Consider the following 20,654-nt stretch of genomic DNA (forward strand, 5'->3'; position numbering starts at 1 on the left):
CAAATTATGGTTTTCGTCTACGTGGCCAGCAGAGCAGAGGATAGCAAATTGGGAAGATGGTGGAGTGGAAAAAGATCCACATGCAACGACGTGCCAGATGGGGCAATAGAACAAGGGTATGGTTCGAAAAGAGGTAGCATACCTGAGGGTCGGCGGGAAGTGGCTTCGCTCGTGGTCGTCGTCCTCCGCACACACTACGGCAGCGATCCCGCGCGGGCGCTAGGTCTGAGAGGACGGCCTTGTCGTCAGTGCATGACCTTGCTCGCCGACGACGAGTGCGTCAATGCTGCATGTCCTTTTCTTCCCCGACGAATCTGTGACCACCGGTGAGGAGGGAGAGAGGGGCCGTCTTGTTTAGATCTGGAGAGAGGGTGGTAGTGTGAGAAGCAAGTGGGCAGCTAAGGGAGTCCTAGATTAGGGGGTGTCCGGATGGCTAGACTAAGACCTTTGGCCGGACTCCCGGACTATGAAGATACAAGATTGAATACTCCGTCCCGTGTCCGGATGGGACTTTCCTTGGCGTGGAAGGCAAGCTTGGCGATACGATATGAAGATCTCCTCCCATTGTAACCGACTCTGTGTAACCCTAGCCCTCTCCGGTGTCTATATAAACCGGAGAGTTTTAGTCCGTAGGACGAACAACAATCATACCATAGGCTAGCTTCTAGGGTTTAGCCACTCCGATCTCGTGGTAGATCTACTCTTGTACTACCCATATCATCAATATTAATCAAGCAGGAGTAGGGTTTTACCTCCATCGAGAGGGCCCAAACCTGGGTAAAAACATCGTGTCCCTTGTGTCCTGTTACCATCCGCCTAGACGCACAGTTCGGGACCCCCTACCCGAGATCCGCCGGTTTTGACACCGACATTGGTGCTTTCATTGAGAGTTCCTCTGTGTCGTCGCCTTTAGGCCCGATGGCTTCTTTGCTCGACAATCACGATACGGTCCAGGATGAGACTTTTCTCCCCGGACAGATCTTTGTATTCGGCGGCTTCGCACTACAGGCCGACTCATTCGGCCATCTGGAGCAGATCAAAAGCTACGCCCCTGGCCACCAGGTCAGGTTTGGAAGCTTAAACTACACGGCTGACATCCGCGGGGACTTGATCTTTGACGGATTCGAGCCACGACCGAGCGCGCCGCACTATCACGATGGGCATGATTTAGCTCTGTCATCGGACAACACCCAGAGCGCCGCTCAGGTGTCCGCTCCAACCATTAGCTCGGAGCCCGCTACGCCAGTCGGGGACGGACGGTTGGACGCCGCCCCGGAAGCTACAACCTCTATGGCGATAGAGCCGGATACCAGCCTAGCCCCTCACAAGGCCCGTGACTCCAAGGTGCCGGACTCCGATCCGGACTCCGCAAATCCCGCACCTCTTCCGATTAAGCCCGATTGGGCTCCGGTCATGGAGTTCACCGCCGCGGATGTCTTTCAGCACTCGCCCTTCGGCAATATCCTGAATTCATTAAAGTCCATCTCTTTGTCAGGAGAGCCCTGGCCGGACTACGGCCAACACGGTTGGGATACTGACGATGAAGAAATTCGTATCCCACCCACCACCCACTTCGTAGCCACTGTCGGAGATTTAACCGACATGCTCGACTTTGACTCCGAAGACATCGACGGCATGGACGCCGATGAAGGAGACGATCAAGAACCAGCACCTATAGGGAACTGGAAAGCCACCTCGTCATATGACATATACATGGTGGACACCCCTAAAGCGGGGGATGGCGAGGAGAAAACGGAGGATGACCCCTCCAAGAAGCAACCCAAGCGCCGACGTCAGCGGCGCCGCTCTAAGTCCCGCCAAAGCAAAAACGGCGATTCCGGCACCGGAGATAACAATACGTTGGACAGTGCCGAAGACAACCCCCTCCAGCAGGATTCAGTGCAGGAGGACGAAGGAGCCAGCCCTCATGAGAGAGCGGCAGACAAAGAGGATGAGGACGACAATTACATGCCTCCCTTCGAAGACGAGGCAAGCCTCGACGACGACGAATTCGTCGTGCCAGAGGATCCCGTCGAACAAGAGCGTTTCAAACGCAGGCTCATAGCCACGGCAAGCAGCCTCAAGAAGAAAGAGCAGCAGCTTAGAGCTGACCAAGACTTGCTAGCCGACAGATGGACCGAAGTCCTGGCGGCCGAAGAGTATAAACTAGAACGCCCATCCAAGAGCTACCCAAAGCGCAGGCTGCTACCCCAACTTGACGAGGAAGCAACTAAACCTACATCACCAGCGTACGATGCGCCCGATCGGCCACTCCGTGGCCGCAATAGAGAGGCCTTCAGGCCCTCAACCCAAGCCGTACCCCGACACCGCTCAAAACATACCAGAGTATGGGGAGACACAACAGACCTGCGAGGCATCTTGGAGAATAAGGCAAGGCAAACAAGATCGATCTACAGATCGCATGGGCGCCCAGCTTCACGTGACGCTAGCCGTCATGCTGGACATAATAAGTATGGCCCGGACGAATACAACAGACCAAGCTCGTCCGAGCTGCGTCGTGATATAGCCTAGTACAGGGGTGCCGCACACCCACTATGCTTCACAGACGAAGTAATGGATCATCAAATCCCCGAGGGCTTCAAACCCGTAAACATCGAATCATACGATGGCACAATAGATCCTGCGGCATGGATCGAGGATTATCTCCTTCATATCCACATGGCCCATGGTGATGATCTACACGCCATCAAATACCTCCTGCTCAAGCTTAAAGGACCATCTCGACATTGGCTTAACAGCCTGCCAGCAGAGTCAATTAGTTGTTGGGAGGACCTGGAATCCGCATTCCTTGACAACTTCCAGGGCACGTATGTGTGACCACCAGACGCCGATGACCTAAGACACATAATCCAGCAGCCAGAGGAATCGGCCAAACAATTCTGGACACGGTTCCTAACCAAGAAAAACCAAATAGTTGATTGTCCGAATGCTGAGGCCCTTGCAGCCTTCAGGCACAACATCCGAGATGAATGGCTTGCCCGACACCTTGGACAGGAAAAGCCGAAGTCTATGGCAGCCCTTACGACACTCATGACCCGCTTCTGCACGGGAGAAGACAGCTGGCTAGCTCGTAGCAATAACATAACCAAGAGCCTCGACAATTCGGATACCAAGGATAACAACAGCAGGTCACGTCGCAACAAGCATAAAAGCCACATTAACGGTGACAATACTGAAGATACAACAGTCAATGCCGGATTCAGAGGCTCTAACCCGGGTCAGCGGAAGAAGCCATTCAAAAGAAACCCTCAGGGCCCATCCAGCTTACACTGGATACTCGATCGCTCGTGCCAGATACACGGCACCCCCGAACAGCCAGCCAATCACACCAACAGGGATTGTTGGGTGTTCATGCAGGCAGGCAAGTTAAGTGCCGAGACCAGAGACAAGGGGCTACATAGCGATGACGAGGAGGGGCCCCGTCCGCCGAACAACAAAGGACAGAAGGGATTTCCCCCACAAGTTTGGACGGTGAATATGATATACGCAACCCACATCCCCAAAAGGGAGCGGAAGCGTGCTCTCAAGGACGTCTATGCGCTGGAGCCAGTCGCCCCAAAGTTCAACCCATGGTCCTCCTGCCCGATCACCTTCGATCGAAGGGACCATCCCACCAGCATCCGTCACGGCGGATTCGCCGCACTGGTACTTGACCCAATTATCGACGGATTTCACCTTACCAGAGTCCTAATGGATGGCGGCAGTAGCCTGAACCTGCTTTACCAGGACACAGTGCAAAAAATGGGCATCGATCCTTCAAGGATTAAACCCACAAAGACAACCTTCAAAGGTGTCATACCAGGGGTAGAAGCCAGCTATACAGGCTCGGTCACACTCGAGGTGGTCTTCGGATCCCCGAATAACTTCCGGAGCGAGGAGTTAATCTTTGACATAGTCCCATTCCGCAGCAGCTACCACACCCTGCTCGGACGAACCGCATTTGCCAAATTCAATGCGGTGCCGCACTACGCATATCTCAAGCTCAAGATGCCAGGACCTCGCGGAGTCATCACGGTAAACGGAAACACCAAACGCTCTCTCTGAACGAGGAGCACATGGCGGCCCTGGCGGCGGAAGTACAGAGTAGCCTCTCAAGGCAGTTCTCCAATCCAGGTGCCAAACGTCCGGACAACGTCAAGCGAGCCCGAAGTAACCTACAACAAATCCGGCTGGCACGTTCCGAGCAAGCATAGCAGTGCGGCCCCAACCCCAGCCCCAGCCAAATGGCGATACTGGTACCACGCATACATAACTACGCCTTAGAGATACCATGGGCATAAGGGGAGGGGCACAACAACGACACGCCCAGAATGCGGCTCAACCGCACTAAGGGGCTCCCTATTTCGCCGTTTTCCTTTTCACACACTTTCAGGACTCAACTATTCAGAAGGCCTGTCTGGCAATACACTCGCCGAACCCACGATGCAACAGCCAGGGAGGAAGCAAGCCACGTCAACAGTCCAGGTGGTCTCTATAACGAGTTTAATACCTCTTTTACTTACAATCCCGCAGCTTGCCCTTGGAGGGGAATATGTCAAATACTCCCATCTCTTGCTTACCGCACTTCTTGTATCGTTCTGCTTTCACAGCAGCCCTTTTTTTTAATAAACAATATATAGCTCTTAGCTATTATTGTACTTATTTAATTTTATATACAAATATGTTCAGTCATGACATTTCGCAACCATACACTTTGGTACGGATAATACACCAGGGGCTTACAACACCCCATAACATGGTGTGAGAAGACCGAACACTCTAACGAGTGCGGCACCCCGAACTTATAAAACTATATGCATCGGCTCCGAATCATGTCTTTGGTCAGTAGTTGGGTTTGCCCGGCTCCCATGTTTTGGTACCTTACGTTCCGCATTGTTGGCTAAGGTAGCGCTGGGAGAACTACTGCGATTGTGCCCCAGTTGAGCTGGGTTAACACCTCAGTAGAGAAAGCTAAAACTGACTGTCATGATAGTGCGAGAGATCGGTCGCTGTTCGCGAGGTTTCTTCGAGTCCTTAAAGACTTATGCCGCTTCGAGCGAGGAACCAGACTTATCCGGCCTAGGCGTGGATAGCGCCCCGAACTCGGTCTTCCGAATACAAGGGGCTTCGCCGAAATTTAAAATTATAGAATTCTATGGCTAAGTGAGAGTGATAAAGCATTATAAGTCCGACGGCCTGGTTCATTGTGCTGAACGCCTCCCTAGATGGACCCAAGAATGGGAACAAGAGCGCTCAGGTTTATCCCGAACACCCCAGCACTCGTGGCATGGGGGTCAAAGCCGATGACTTGCATCTCTCAGATTTTGATAAACGGCCGCACATAAGGTAATATTTTAAATTAACAAGCGTTACTTAACGCATATGAACAAAGCTTCAGCGTACAGGATAACAAATGCGAGTTTACTCAAAAATTACCTCTTTGGAGCCTCATCCTCTAAGCAGCGGGCACCCTTCAGAACGCCATTATAATACATCTCAGGCGTACAATACTCCTTGCCCGGTGGTGGCGCGTCCGTCAACAGCTTCTCCGCGTCTAGCTTGCCCCAGTGCACCTTAGCACGGGCAAGGGCCCGACGGGCACCTTCAATACAAACGGAACACTTGACGACCTCAATCCACGGACACGCGTCCACCAGCCACCGCATCAGACCGAAGTAGCTCCCAGGCATGACTTCTCCAGGCCACAGCCGAGCTATGAGGCCCTTCATGGCCTGTTCGGCCACCTTGTGGAGCTCAACCAGCTGCTTCAGCTGGTCACTCAGGGGTATCGGCTGTTTGGCCTCAGCATACTGAGACCAGAATACTTTTTCTGTCGAGCTCCCCTCTTCGGCTCGGTAGTATGCGGGGCAGATCGGCGAACACTCCTGGAGAGCTCCGGATTCGGGTAAGTAGTAGATAATTAACTTTTATATTTTTGCTTTGCATAAAGAATGCCTTACCTGCCACTATCTTCTTCATCGCCTCGATCTCCTGAAGGGCCTTCTGGGCTTCGGCCTTAGCGGTCTTGGCACTCTCAAGAGCTAAGGCAAGCTCAGACTCTCGAGTCTTCGAGTCACACTCCAAACTCTCGTGTTTTTCCACGAGAGCCTGGAGCTCTTGCCGCACCTCCGCCACCCGCGCCTCCTGCTTCTCTCGCTCGGTGCGCTCCAAGGCCGCACTCTTTTCTGCCTTCGAGACCGCCTCTTTCAGGGTCGCCACCTCGGTCGTGGCTCCTGCAACATTAACGTTGGTCCTATTATTATTTTGCAACCAAGTATTTCTATATACATTTACAGGAGGTACTATGTACCCTCTTTATCCTCGAGCTGCTTCTTGGCACGGCCCAGCTTGCTCTCGGACCGCTCGAGGCTTTCCTTCAATGCATTGACCTCCGCAGTCAGTGCGGCAGAGGTCAGCAGCGCAGCCTGCATTCCCATATTGACATATTTCTATTAGACTCCTCCGTATATATTTTTAGATCCTCAGTTCGGCTTTTCTTTCCGAACACCGAACTGAGCATCAGGGGCTACTGTCTATGCGGTAATATTTTTTATATATGTTTTTGAACACATACCTCAAAGCCCGTTAACAGGCTTGTGCAGGATTCCGTCAGCCCGCTCTTGGCGAACTGAACCTTCTGAAACACCGCACTCATAACAGTGCGATGTTCTTCATCAATGGAGGCGCCGTTAAGCGCCTCCAGGAAATTGTCCGGTGCCTCTGGGTGGACGGAAGTCGCCGGCGTCACGGGCTTGCCCTTCTTATGAAGGCGCCGCCTTTCGGACTCTGGAACCACTGATGGTTCCGGAGCAGTGTCCGGCCCGGGGCCGGACTTAGATCCCTCCGGGGCTTTACCCCCTTTGGGCTTGGAGTCCGGAAGGTCGCCTTTAGGCGCTTCCAGGACCACCTCCTCCTGGTTTTATCCCCTATGGGACTCCACCTCAGCGTCGTCTGTAGGGAGAGGGGAGGAGGCCATCGGAAGTGAAGCGCTATTCACATCCGACGAATTCAGAGATCCGCTCGACGAATCGCCAAGCTGAGCTCTGGGCGGACTGCATTATTAGCTTCGGCGTTAAAAGCTATCGAATAATAAAGGAGTGCAATAAGTCATTCGGGTAGTCGAACACTTACGATTTTGCCAGGGGCTTGACCCTGGATGGCCAGTCCTCCCCGCCGTGTTCAGTGTCGGGGGCGTAGTCCGGCAGAAGGGTCTTCCCCTTCTTGGACCCTCCGGCTTCCCCAGTTGGGGCGGCCTTTCTCTTCTTTCCTCCCCCCGTTGGAGGGGGAGAGGCATCTTCTTCTTCCTCCTCCTCCTCATCTTCGGAGGCGGAGGGTGCGTTGGGGCCATCGGGCAAATCCGACGACACCGGGCGCCGGGAACTCTTTCGGGTCCCCGTGGCCTTCTCCTTGGCCTTCTTCTCCGGCACCACGTGAGGTGCCGGAACCAGTAGCTTCGCTAAGTGTGCGTCTACTGGGCCTTTGAGCAAAGGGGCCGGACAGTCAAACTGTCTGGATGTCCTCTTCCAGTCCTGTCAAAGGAACGGGAGTTTAGATCCCACATAAAGTCACACTATGAAATTCGGGTATCCCGTAAGGGACTAAATGTAAGCTTACTTTGGAGGCTTGACGTTTGGCGCAGAATCCGTGATCCTCGATGACGGGAGGGGAGACCTCGGAACTCTTGAAAAGCACCTTCCAGGCGTCCTCGTGCTTCGTTTCGAAGAGCCGGGACAGAGTCTGGTGCCGGGCCGGGTCGAACTCCCACAAATTGAAGTCCCGTTGTTGACACGGAGGATCCGGCGGAAGAGCATGACCTGGACCACGTTGACAAGCTTGACATTCTTGGTCACCAGGTCTCGGACGCAGGTTTGGAGTCAGTCACCTCTTCCGGATTGCCCCACGACAGGCCCGTCTCTTTCCAAGACGTGAGCCGGGTGGGGATGCCGGATCGAAATTCGGGGGCCGCTGCCCATTTAGGGTCACGCGACTCAGTGATATAAAACCACCCAGATTGCCACCCTTTGATGGTTTCCACGAAGGCACCCTCGAGCCAGGTGACGTTGGCTATCTTGCCCACCATGGCGCCTCCGCATTCCGCCTGTCGGCCTTGCACGACCTTCGGCTTGACGCTGAAGATCTTCAGCCATAGGCCAAAGTGGGGCTGGATGCGGAAGAAGGCCTCGCACACGATGATAAACACCGAGATATTGAGGATGAAGTTCAGGGCCAGATCGTGGAAATCCAGGCCGTAGTAGAACATGATCCCCCGGACGAACGGGTGAAGAGGAAAACCCAGTCCGCGGAGGAAATGGGGAAGAAAAACAACCCTCTCATGGGGCCTGGGGGTGGGGATGAGTTGCCCCACATCTGGGAGCCGGTGCGCGATGTCGTTAGACAAGTATCCGGCCTTCCTCAGGTTTTTGATTTGTCCCTCCGTGACAGAGGAGGCCATCCATCTACCTCCCGCTCCCGACATGGTTGGAGAAGGTTGAGGTGGGAAGTGCGGGCTTGGGCGCTGGAGCTCGAGCGTGCAGGAACGGATAAGCAGAAGAGGAAGAGGGTGTGAATGGAAAGGGCGGATTCTTATCCCCTTATATGGGCGGCCAAAACTACGGGCCCCCCATCGGCCTAATAAAACTTGCTTATCTCCCAAGCGCCGCGGTTAATGGCACGGTTGGGTTACCCACACCCGTATTGATGAGAATCCCGGAATAAGGGGACACGATCTCTGCTTTGACAAGACGTGCCAAGGAAACTACCTCGCTAAACGCGCTGAGGTGGAGCAATAAAATGAATAAAAGCCTGGCCGTGGCATGATGTCACGCCGCGGAATACGTCAGCAGATCCGATTGATACAAATATTATTCTCTCTACGATGGAATGTGGGACTTATTTTGCAGAGCCGGACACTACCCTGGTGTTCAACATCTTCTATGAAATATTCGGAGGAGGAACCCGCCTTGCAATGCCGAAGACAGCTTGCACGCCGGACTCGTCGTCATTGAAGCCTGGTTCAGGGGCTACTGACGGAGTCCTAGATTAGGGAGTGTCCGGATGGCCGGACTCCCGGACTATGAAGATACAAGATTGAAGACTCCGTCCCGTGTCCGAATGAGACTTTCCTTGGCGTGGAAGGCAAGCTTGGCGATACGATATGAAGATCTCCTCCCATTGTAACCGACTCTGTGTAACCCTAGCCCTCTCCGATGTCTATATAAACCGGAGAGTTTTAGTCTGTAGGACGAACAACAATCATCTCATAGGCTAGCTTCTAGGGTTTAGCCACTCCGATCTCGTGGTAGATCTACTCTTGTACTACTCTTGTACTACCCATATCATCAATATTAATCAAGCAGGAATAGGGTTTTACCTCCATCGAGAGGGCCCGAACCTGGGTAAAAACATCGTGTCCCTTGTCTCCTGTTACCATCCGCCTAGACGCACAGTTCGGGACCACCTACCCGAGATCCGCCGGTTTTGACACCGACAGCAGCCCTTGGCAAGAAAGCGCTGAAGCTCCATCCTATATATCTTCTTTATACTACTAGTACTGGAGGTTTAGTAGTGGTAGAGTAGTTTATATTTTCTCTACATACAGTACCAGTTAGTCGTGCTTCAAAACTGAATGGCACACCTTTTAAAAAATAAAGGCCAATAACTAATGCGGCACCTCGGGCCAACGCAGCCAGATCGCATTTTGCACGAGAAATTACACACCATGTCTCGTTGAAATGTGGTCCCGTTCCACATATCAGTGAGACGACAACGAGTAGTAGGAGTATTTCCGAACCGACGTGTAGGCCGGGGCGCCCCTTCGTGAACCATGACAAACTGGCAACCGTCCACCGACTCTTCGCCTATCCCTCTCGATTTGGAACTGCTGTCGCACGCTCTTGATCTCCCTCCTCCATTTTCCTTCAGACCTTCACCCTTTCTTCTGCCATTATTCGATCGTCTTCTCCATGGAGGGAATAGGACAGAAACGACCCCGTTATTCTTGCCTCGATCTGAAAGATGACGTGGCGGAGGAACTCATTGATCGGTGCGACGTCATCACCTCGGCTAGCATGGCAAGTTCGTTCAAGCCCATTCTCGACTCAACTAATAACATCATTACAAGGAACCCAAGAGTCAAGGAGCGGTTTGATCTCCCCTATCTTCTTCGCCGTGACCCTGATGACTTGCGCCGTCACGACGGAGGCCTCGCCCTGTGCAAGTTGATGCCGCTTGATAATGATACGTATGATGTTAAGATGCCATCGCTTGAGGGCAAGCCTTGGGCAGGCGCAAATGGAGATTGGGTTGTTTACATTGGGTCCACCTGCGAGTGGGAACTTGTGAATGTGTACACTCGTGACCGGGTTCCACTTCCAAAAATCTCAGCAGACTGCCCAGAGGTTGAGCACACCGGTATTGTACGCACGTTCAAATACAATCATGGTGACTGTCTTCTACGGAAGATAGCAATTTCTCGAGTCCCCAACCGCTCTTGGAATTACAACAACTATGAAGTTGTTGCTATCTTCGACAAGCTTGTTGCCGTTGTCAGTGGTTTGACTGGATGGATATTGCTCAAAAATCAGTTTCTATACACGGATGAGTACTGTGATGCAATTCAATACGAGGGACTTGTGTTTGCTGCCACCACTCGTGGCACTGTTTTTGCATGGCATCCTCATTGTTTCAGTACGTTTGTCTTCCACCGTAATTATAATTGTTTCATCCACATGCATGCGGGTTAGCAAGGCTGGTCATAGTGGGGAGTAACTTAGACTAGTAACATGCATATGTTACTAGTTTATGTTACTACCTCTATAGTGCATAATATCTTAGATTAGTATCATAGGTGGTCTCATTTATTGCCATGCATGACACAATGTAGCATCACATTTATTATGTTACGGTATCTACCTATGTTACTATAACCATCTCTCTCTTCCTTAATTGCCTGCCACATAAGAATGTTTGCGAGTCCCAAGTGCATGATACTACTTATGTTACCCCCACTATGGCCAACCTTACTAATTAACCTTCTTCTTGTGTTTCCAAGGTCCTGTGAACATTCCACCACCTATACTTGAAGATTTTTATAACCAAGGGGGAGATGATGATGGTGATGATCACGAGCATGAGGACGATCAATGCCCATATACCATTTGGTTCCTGGCAACTAAATCCGATGGATCACCTCTTCTTGTGTGTATACAGCCGACTGATGATGTTACTGCTAAGGAAGCAGGTGTAGTCTCCCATGGTCGCACTCTCCGGACCTATTCCAACACCCGTTGCATGGTATTCGGGATGGATACTAGTGTGCTAGCGCCAACTCCTTCTCCCTGGTATAGAATAGATAGTCTTGGAGAAAACTCGCTCTTCCTTGGACAAAACTATCCAATGATGGTGAAAGGCGATCCAACTGCTGTTGACACAATGTTACTACCATTTATGAGAAGCAACTGTGTCTATACCTTGGACATTTGGGTGGTTCCCTACCCTGGTACTGATATAGTAGGCCGCTTCAGCTTGGATGATCAGTCTTGCGTTGGTCTCCAGATCGACAATGGATGGCCCTCCCAGAGAATCACTTGTGGTTCAAAGCAAGCGTTTCCAACGCCGAGGAATGATTGAGTTGAAGTTCATTTCATTGCTTGTTATTTGTTGTGTGGTGAAAACTTTAGTATTTATAATGTATCCTCGTTGTCGATGTGGGTTGATGACCTGTTGTATGTAATAAAATGATATGCCTGTGATAAACTTACTAAATTTATGAATGGCTTTCGAGTTGCTTCTGTGAGTGAGTGGTGCGACGAGGCAAAAAATATTTTCTGAATACATAATTGTACGTGCATTGCAATAGGTTATCGGATGAGGCCAATCAACAATAGTAGTACACTATTTGTACTAGCTTCACATGCTTTGCGCGTCGTGCGGGTGTTTTTACTGTAGCCATACTGTACTACGCAACCAGCACCTCGAATCCTCGATACTAGTATTACTATATAGTACTAACTAGTAGGAGTAGTAGGGTGGCATGGGCCAGAACAAGCATTCACGTCCAGGAGAACAGCACACGCCACCAGCACGACTTCCATCTGACATCATATTTCTTGGAGTCCATGCTAGAGCAATCTCTTCAACCTCATCGTTTCTCTAACTCAGCCATCACTCAGCGGGCGAGGTGGGGGTTTGCCGATAGTCGGTTTCCTTAACCGCGGTCCCACTTGTAAGGCCAACTGCAACACACGACCCCAAACGGACCTCCGTTTTGCACGAACTCCAACGATAATTTTGACTAGAAAAGCAAGACCAAAGAAAACAAGAACCACAAGAATACATTTTACTACTCCTGTAAGTTGGATTAGTGCCTTCTCGATGCATTCATTGTTGATCTGCGGAGGCTCGATCTTGCGTGCTTCTTTCTTCTTCGAGTGTAAAGAAGTAGACATTGCTTCCTCGCATCTAGTATCATGTCTAGCCTCTATTCTAGTACTCCCTCCAGTCCGTTTTTCTCTGCGTCTAAGCAGCAACACGCATACCAAGTAGGAGTATCAACAAGTGCACTAATCTCATCTATAGCCTATGTGCTAGCTAAAAGTGATAGAACATCTACGAAATTGCGCTCTATCAATATATGGATGTACTCTTCTTCCCAATACAAAAACTTGCATCCATTCTACTCCCTCCGTTGCACAATACATGCCTTCTATTTGTCAAAATATATATGTATCTAGACATGTTTTAGTATATAGGCACATCCATTTTTGGACAAATGGAAGTCAAGTATTTTGGAATGGAGGGAGTACACAATAAAATTTTTAAGTTAGCACAACTAGTCTAATCCGAGATCACAACCGAAGATTTGGTCGGGTTCTTCCTCCTTTTGCCGACACGTGGGACATCCAACATCCAGGTTGTGTCATGAAAGAAAATAGAGTGGTAGTTGATAAGTTGAAGCCATGAGATGTGCATCTTGGGTTAAACTGTAAATAGAATCTTACTACTCTTGAGTAACTCCAAAAGAGGCCACCGAAGATCTTTCTTGGATTTGTTTTTCATCACTAGCACGTCAAGGTGAAAGATGTGCAGGTTTAGTGGGTCCGCTTGCGTTTTCACCGACATGTGGGACCGCATGTGAGCAAACAGTCGATGGGCTCCGCGCATCCGCTGGCTGGCTGAGAAGAGAGATAGAGGAGTGCTGAGCATGGACTACAGGAAATTGTTCTACGTACTGTACCTCGATATAGGCTCGATATAGTGGGGTGGCATGGGCCATAACTAGCATTCACGTCTAGCACTACGGCACACGCCACCCACACGAGTCCCATCCGACACCAATTTTCTTGGAGTCCGTGCTACAACCATCTCTTCTCCCTCCTGTTTTCTCAGCCACCACGCGGTGGGTGGGGTGGGGGTTTGCTGATAGTCGGTTTGCTCAACTACGGTCCCACTTGTAAGTGAAAATGCAACACCTCACGCATTCCCGCTTGAGCGGCGTGCCGGACCAACCGTGTGGGGGTGCGACACGAACACGGTAGGCTTTTCCTTTTGAACTCGTAACTTGTAAAATTTGGTTCTGCTCCATGGCGCGATCGATAGATAGAAAATAACTATTTTGCCTAGAGTAATGAGAAGTTTGGTTCTGGCGCCGTCCATTCATGGAGTACGTATAAAACTTATGAAGTTGATGCAAAAGGCAAGATAATTACTGTAGTATCATATACTATGTATTTGACGGAAAGATAAAAATACATACGGATCCATCAACGACATCCTCACGCCCTAGTGCGCCGGGTCACCAACCGACGTGTGAGGAGCAGCAGCGTTGGCGGCGAGCTCAACATGCTTCTGAACAGTGCGTCCAAGGTTGCCCTGCGGTCCAAGAAGGCCACCGTCCTATCGTCCTCCTCTTGCATGCGCGTAGACATGGGTGATTATGTCCATGGTGTCTTGCTGCACCAAGCGCTGCGTGGCGAGCGCGACCTCAAGGTGGACATTCTCCGGCGCGACGGCGGGCAGTCGCAGGGCCACCAGTGCATCGAAGAGGTTGTCACCATAGTGGCTCTTGAGGGTGGTGGGCATCGCAAAGCCTGGGCACGTCGGCTGAAGGCTTACGTCAAAGTCGTCCGCGAGATTCTTGACGACGGTGAACTTGTCGAGGAAACCGACGAGGACCTCATCGAACAAGGAGACGAAGCTGTCGTCCAAGCGGCCCCTCGCCCCGCCGGCCTCAAGCAATACTACCTGGAGACGTTCCTCGTTGCCGGGCCGCAGGCCGGCGTCGTGGACCATCTGGCACAGCCGGATGATGCTCGCGCTCATCGCCTCCATGGGTCTAGCTTAGCTTCTACTCCTAGTTAATTGATCTTGCGATTCGAGTGATCACTCTTGCCCTCGGTTAGTGTGCGTAGGTGTGTAGGATTTCGTACTACTCCTCGGCCCTCTACTGCACCTACCTTTGGCTATATGGTAGGTGGGCCAGCCACCCCCTGGGCCCACGTGTCATTCACCCAAAGGCAGTTGACGTAAGTCAATGAAGCTGCGCCCCCCTCCATGCCGGTGCAGTATAGTCATCTCACCGGACCTCTAATTGGGGCCAAACTAGAGAAGTTTGATGTTTACTGGTTTATTGGTCCCCTTTGCATTTTGCGCCAAGTTTTGACCTTTGATTTAACTAATAAAATGTTAATGCATGTAAACAAAAATGTTGTGTAAGTCACATTACGAAAACCAAATAATCCCAAAACACTTAGGCACGGTGCATTAACTCCCTCCTTGTTTCTTATTTTGTGACATATCAACCAATGAGAGATGTGGGCCGTGCATGCTTTCAATGACTTGAGACTACCAAACATGACATGCAGTGTTTAGTTCATTGCATGTAATCCTATTAAGACTCTAGTTAGCAAGAAAACACTAAGTTCTCTCGCCGATAGGAATAAAACACCATGTATTTATCTACAAAGGGAGTATTACATTTTTTGTGACATGCATTACTAGATATTGCTAGTCAAATACTAAAATCCAGATGGACGTGGTAGTACTCCTAAATCCAGACGGTGGTGCTACTAGTACTAGTAGTAGTACTACCAATGTAGTACTCCTGGGAGTACTATCACTGTACTACCCATTGGTCAAATTATTACGTGCTGCTCCTCACAGTGAAGTGAGAAGACCCTGCGCCGGAGATGACACCTGAGTATAGGCGCCGTGTTCGGCATACCATAGTCAGCCTCACCGTCTGCAGTCACTATCATCATGGATGTAGAGATAGCCTGCTTACAACTAGCCCTGTTCGACATAATTTCCCGTGCGTAGATGCCCGTGCATTGCACGGAACACCAAGATTGGGGGTGGACTGCTCCGGCAGCGGCCATCGCGCCAGATTTTTCCACGGCCTTCTAGATGTGGAGGGGAGGATATAAGGATGATTGTGAGAGACAAGGAGTTGTTTGTAAATAGGGAACAAGTGCGGGCATATTTTTGCAAAAATGGAGAAGCTTGGTTTGTATGCGTCAGATCTAGATCCGACGGCTACTGGTGAAAGATGGGAGGCACAACATCATCACCAACTCAGGACCTGTTTGATTCGTAGGATTTTGAAAACGCAAGAATAGGACACGGCAATATTACAAGTTTCAAACTGATATTACAAATGTTAGGAGTAATGCTGCACCTAGGAAGAGGGAATTACTAGGAAGTTCACGTAAGAACTTTCGTTACTTTAGGTGGATGCAGCATTATCGTACAAACTAAAATCCACTGCCCTGACAAGTCACTAATGGGCAAATAAGTTTTCGAGTCTCTGGCCACTTGATGTTTCAAAAACAAATTCAACTTCTGAGGAGACTTTGTCATTTAGGCTTAGACGCTTGCGGTGATCAGCACGCCATTCATTGTTGCGCCAGAGAACGCCAAACTCATTACCTTGAGCACACTTGCCTCCAGAACAAAGAACTTGGCCAATTTAATCTCAGATGTGCTGCCTCGATTGTCAATCAAATCAATTTCTGTAAGATGGAGATCAAGGCATTCGATGAGATTGTTATAGTGCAGCACATTTTTCACTTTCGGGTCTTTTTTTATCTGCAAAAGAAGAGAACATATTAGACCAGCTGCCTGCATAAGATTGCTGTGTCATCAAGAGGTACCAATATCATTCGCTCATACGATAGGGTTAGCTGGCTAGTGATATTTTTTCACTCTCTCTATCTCCCTCCATCTCTCTCTGTTTCTGTTTCCTCTCATTTAACTAGGAGCATGTGAAGAGCTTGGGCATTTGTTGCCTTCCACTATGTGGCCGATGCCATATTTCGCAAAAGTATGCCACATAATACGCATCGATGTCAAATCAAAAGATTTTGGCACCGCTCTCGCGATGTGAGAGAGTTGGCACCGCTGTGCACACAGACCCACATGTATAAACAAATTAGTCAAACCAACTACACCAGCCTCTCACTCTCCCAAACAAGTTTTTTTATTGCCTCGGTCCTCTCTCTCTCCCATGTAGTGTTTTCTCATTGCGTGAGTTAATTTGGCACCGGAGCAAAGTAGGTGCTCCAGATTGGGGCACCAGGTGAGCAATGGAGGGGCATCGATGCCAAATGCATCACAAGTGAATTTGGCACATTTTTGGCCTACATAGCCCACTTTTGTACTCCCTCCATCCCAAAATTCTTGTCTTAAATTTGTCTAAATACGGATGTATCTAGTTACATATTAGTGTTAGATACATCCGTATCTAAACAAATGTAAGACAAGAATTTTGGGACGGAGGGAATACTACCTCGTATTTAGTATAAAATTTTGACCATAGATTTACCTAAGAAAATTCCAATGCATGTCACTAAAAATTACACCATTTGAAATTATGTTCAAATACAAATCCAACGATATAGTTCTTAGTGACATGCATTAACGTTTTGTCAGTTAAATCTATGGTCAAATTTTGATATTACAAAATTGGAAGAGTAAACCAGGACGGAGGTAGTACTTGCCCTTAGGGTAACCATAGAGTTACTGGAGTAGTCTAAGTTACTTTCCACTATGACTAGCCTAGGCTACTATAGTAGTACAGCATAAAAATGATGCAGGTGATCACGTGAGAAAAAATACTAAAAACATTTCTTTTGGTGCAGTGCGTAGATGTAGTTTTGAACACTACACTTGTCATCATAATTTGGGAAAATTACGAAAAAATTGAGCTACGTTGTGATTACCATTTACCAATAGGAAAGAAGTTTCACCTTGATGAAGATTCTCCGTGCATGGAAAGCATGTAAGGAATCCAACAACTTGATCCAGATTGGGGCCGATAGATTTTAGTGCTAAGATCTTCACTGTGCGCATGGACTGGGTCAAACTTGTGGGAATCATTTTCTGAAAGACGGTCATAAATACATCAAGAAGAAATTTAAAAATGTGAATTTCAAGAAGACGGAGAAGAAGATGAGTGTTGTACCTGAACGATTACGGATCCAATAAAGAGTTCGGAGAATTTGGCAGACGAGTACACCAACGCTGTCAATTTCGGCGCGTCAATGACCCTGATTTTTGTTGGACCTTCTAGATCTGATACAAGCAATCTCTCAAGGAAAGGCGCATTCTCAATGACCATAACATGGAACAGCTAGAGTGATCTCTTCCCAATTGATGTCTTGTTGCGGGGCCAGCAAGACACATAAATCCATCGGAGATTCGTCGAGGCGATGTGGAGGCTAGTGAACCCGTGGATCTGCTCAAGACGAAGGTACTCGAGCGCAGTACAGCTGCGGAGTAGGTGCTCCATGGCCTTCTTCGAGATGACAACATCAAAGAGGTCGAGCTGCTTGAGTTGAGGGAGAAGAAGGGCGGGCGCGGCATTAATCTGGGGAAGATAGCAGGAGTTGAAGTTGGCGCGGCACAGCATTGGCATGAGGCGGAGTGCGGACAGCGGCAGAAAGTGACATCGTCCAGCTTCAAAGCTGAGCTCCTCGAGCTGATCTAGGGCGGGGGATAAGAATCACTCGTCGAACTTGGGTTGGACCTTGCAGTTGGTACTGAACATGCGGATGTCAAGGCTTCTGGCTGGCCCAGGGTGCGATGAAAGGATCTTGGAGACTGCGGCCATGCGTTTGTAATCCCCGTCGCAGAGGCAGCTGTCGACGGTGAGGTTGAGGGGAACGCAGCGCCAGAGGGGGCGCCACCGCCGGGAGAGCAGGGCGGTCCGCACGGCAGATTTTGTGGGGAGGAGGCCGATGATGACGAGCAGCATGTCATCGGGGAGGTTGCTGATGAAGTCCAGGCTCGCCGGATGCGTTTTTGGCTCGAGCGGCCTCCGCTTGTTGGCTGCCTCGCCGTCCATCTCAACCGGCAGCGACGCCGGTGTACACGTGTGCTAGTGTGTGTTGTGTGTTGGGTGTGCGCGAGTGCGTCCTTCTGTGCATGCCGCCGCGCAGTGGTGAATTGTGCACGAGTGCGTCCTTCGCGCGCAAGAAGTTTGTCCTCAATGCGCCCTCAATTTACTAGCATGCGGGTGCTACCCCGAGTGGTTTCAACTTTGTTTCCTTCACCGCATGTCAGATGGGCCTCTAGTTTACTTATTTTCACCCACTGCCACATGGGCCAGCACACCAAGATACAGAACATGAGCTGACAACGCAGCATGTGGATTGGTTGACCGGTCAACTAAACAATATACAGAGCTATACGCTGACACAGTGAGCGTATAATCCGTCGGTATAGAGAGTTCGAGTGAGAGGGGAGGCCTGTGAGAGATAGCAGAGAGAGAGAGAAAGAGCTACTCCCTTCGTTCAATAATGTAGTTACACCATTTTTTTAAAGTCAAACTTTTGAAACTTTGACCAAGTTTATAAAGAAATTACTTATATCGGCAATACCAAAGATAAATGATAGTATGAAGTAAGTACATGTTGTGATGAATCTAATGATTGTTCCAGATGTAAATGTTTTTCTCCACATATATCTAGTCAAACTTTTCTGAGGTTTGACTTTTCGAAACATCCATATGCTTATGGACGTGACAGAGTCCCTGATGAGAGAGAGAGAGAGAGAGAGAGAGAGAGAGAGAGAGAGTGAAAAAAGTGTGTGCGCGTGTGTGAAAGAGACATGGACAACACACGATAAAAGTGGAGAAAAAGCATGCGTGTCTTATGCAAACATATCACACATGCATCTTCGACAATGGAGGCAAGGTGAGGAGATAGTGCGTGGTTGTTTGGAACTGAGAGAGGAAGACCCCTAGCACGTGGCCAAGAGGGGTCTGACAAACAAGGGAGAGAGGTCGAGAGAGACGTACGGGGAAAATGCAGACATGGGGAGGAGAGAGTGTATGTTTTTCATAGAGAGATCCCCTGGAGATCGTGATGGGACTACATGGGTGGGCGATCGAGTGACAAGGTGTGTGCGCGATAGAAGATGCCCCGAGAGATATCGAGATAGACATATGGATGGAAGGAGACAATACGTGTGTCCCTGACGGCTAGTAAGAGATAATCATACTTAGGAGGGGGGGAGTGCTTGCGCCTATGGCCCCGTTTGGATACTCTAACTCAGTTAGAGGTTAGAGTTAGATTCTAACCCTGAACTAACTCTAAGTAAAGAGGTGTTTGGATGGCAGAGTTAGATGGAGCATGGATACGGCGAGGCACCTTCAGGGGTAGTGCGAGAGGGAGGGAGGGAGAGGACGAGAAGCTTCGAGGAAGTGGGGAGGGATCTGCTGCGGGGAGAGCGAAAGAAAAAAGTGTTTATTAGTGGTCCTGAGAAGAACTAACCCAAATAACACCTCTTGGATGGGTTAGTTTTTTTGGATGGGTTAGATGCATCTAACCTAAACTAACCCTCCTGTTTGGATCTTTTTGGGTTAGTTGACTCCAAACTAACCCAAACTAACTCTAACCCATGAATCCAACCAGAGCCTATGATGGAGTGAGGGATTATGGTACTTAGGGGGGTGCGTGTCACATGGAGAGAGAACAAGGGCGGAGAGAGTTGGATGGGTCTATATGTATAGCGCGAGCGAGACATGTGTGTGTGTGAACCAGGGAGATATAAGGCCCGTTTGGCTTGCATCATGAGCATCTTTTGCGTGGCCTGGGGTTGTGGCTGGATTTCATGCACACTTGTTTGGTTGCTACCCTGTGAAAAAGAAAGCCCGCCTGGGCTGGGTTCCCTTGCACTTTAATTAGCCTGGCTGAACTCCAGACACTGCAAGTAGCCTGGCGCAAGCGACCGATTTCGAACGCCTGGCCGTGCCTGGTTGTGTGGCCACGAGGCTAACAGCAACATGGATGGATATTAGCATTAAATAATTGATGCATGGATTGATTGATGGGACATTGATGCTTTGCCTGGCCCAGGCATGAACCAAACGCTTTAGCACCACACAAGCCTGGCCAGGTAGAAATATTTTACATCTCACGTCCACACTAGGCAGTACCGACCATCAAGGCATGAGGGTCAGGTCACGAACCAAACTGACCAATAAAGTTTGAGAGAGATTGAGGAGCCCCGATAAGGCTGAGTGGTGCGTCAGATAGCTGAGAGGGGGAAAGAGATATTCCATCCGCTCGATAATGCAGTGCATGTAAATTTTTTAGAAGTCAAACTTTGGAAACTTTGATCAGGTTTACGCAAATGTTATTTATATCTACAATACC

This window comes from Triticum dicoccoides, chromosome 4B, assembly GCF_002162155.2.
Source record: "Triticum dicoccoides isolate Atlit2015 ecotype Zavitan chromosome 4B, WEW_v2.0, whole genome shotgun sequence".
NCBI lineage: Eukaryota > Viridiplantae > Streptophyta > Magnoliopsida > Poales > Poaceae > Triticum > Triticum dicoccoides.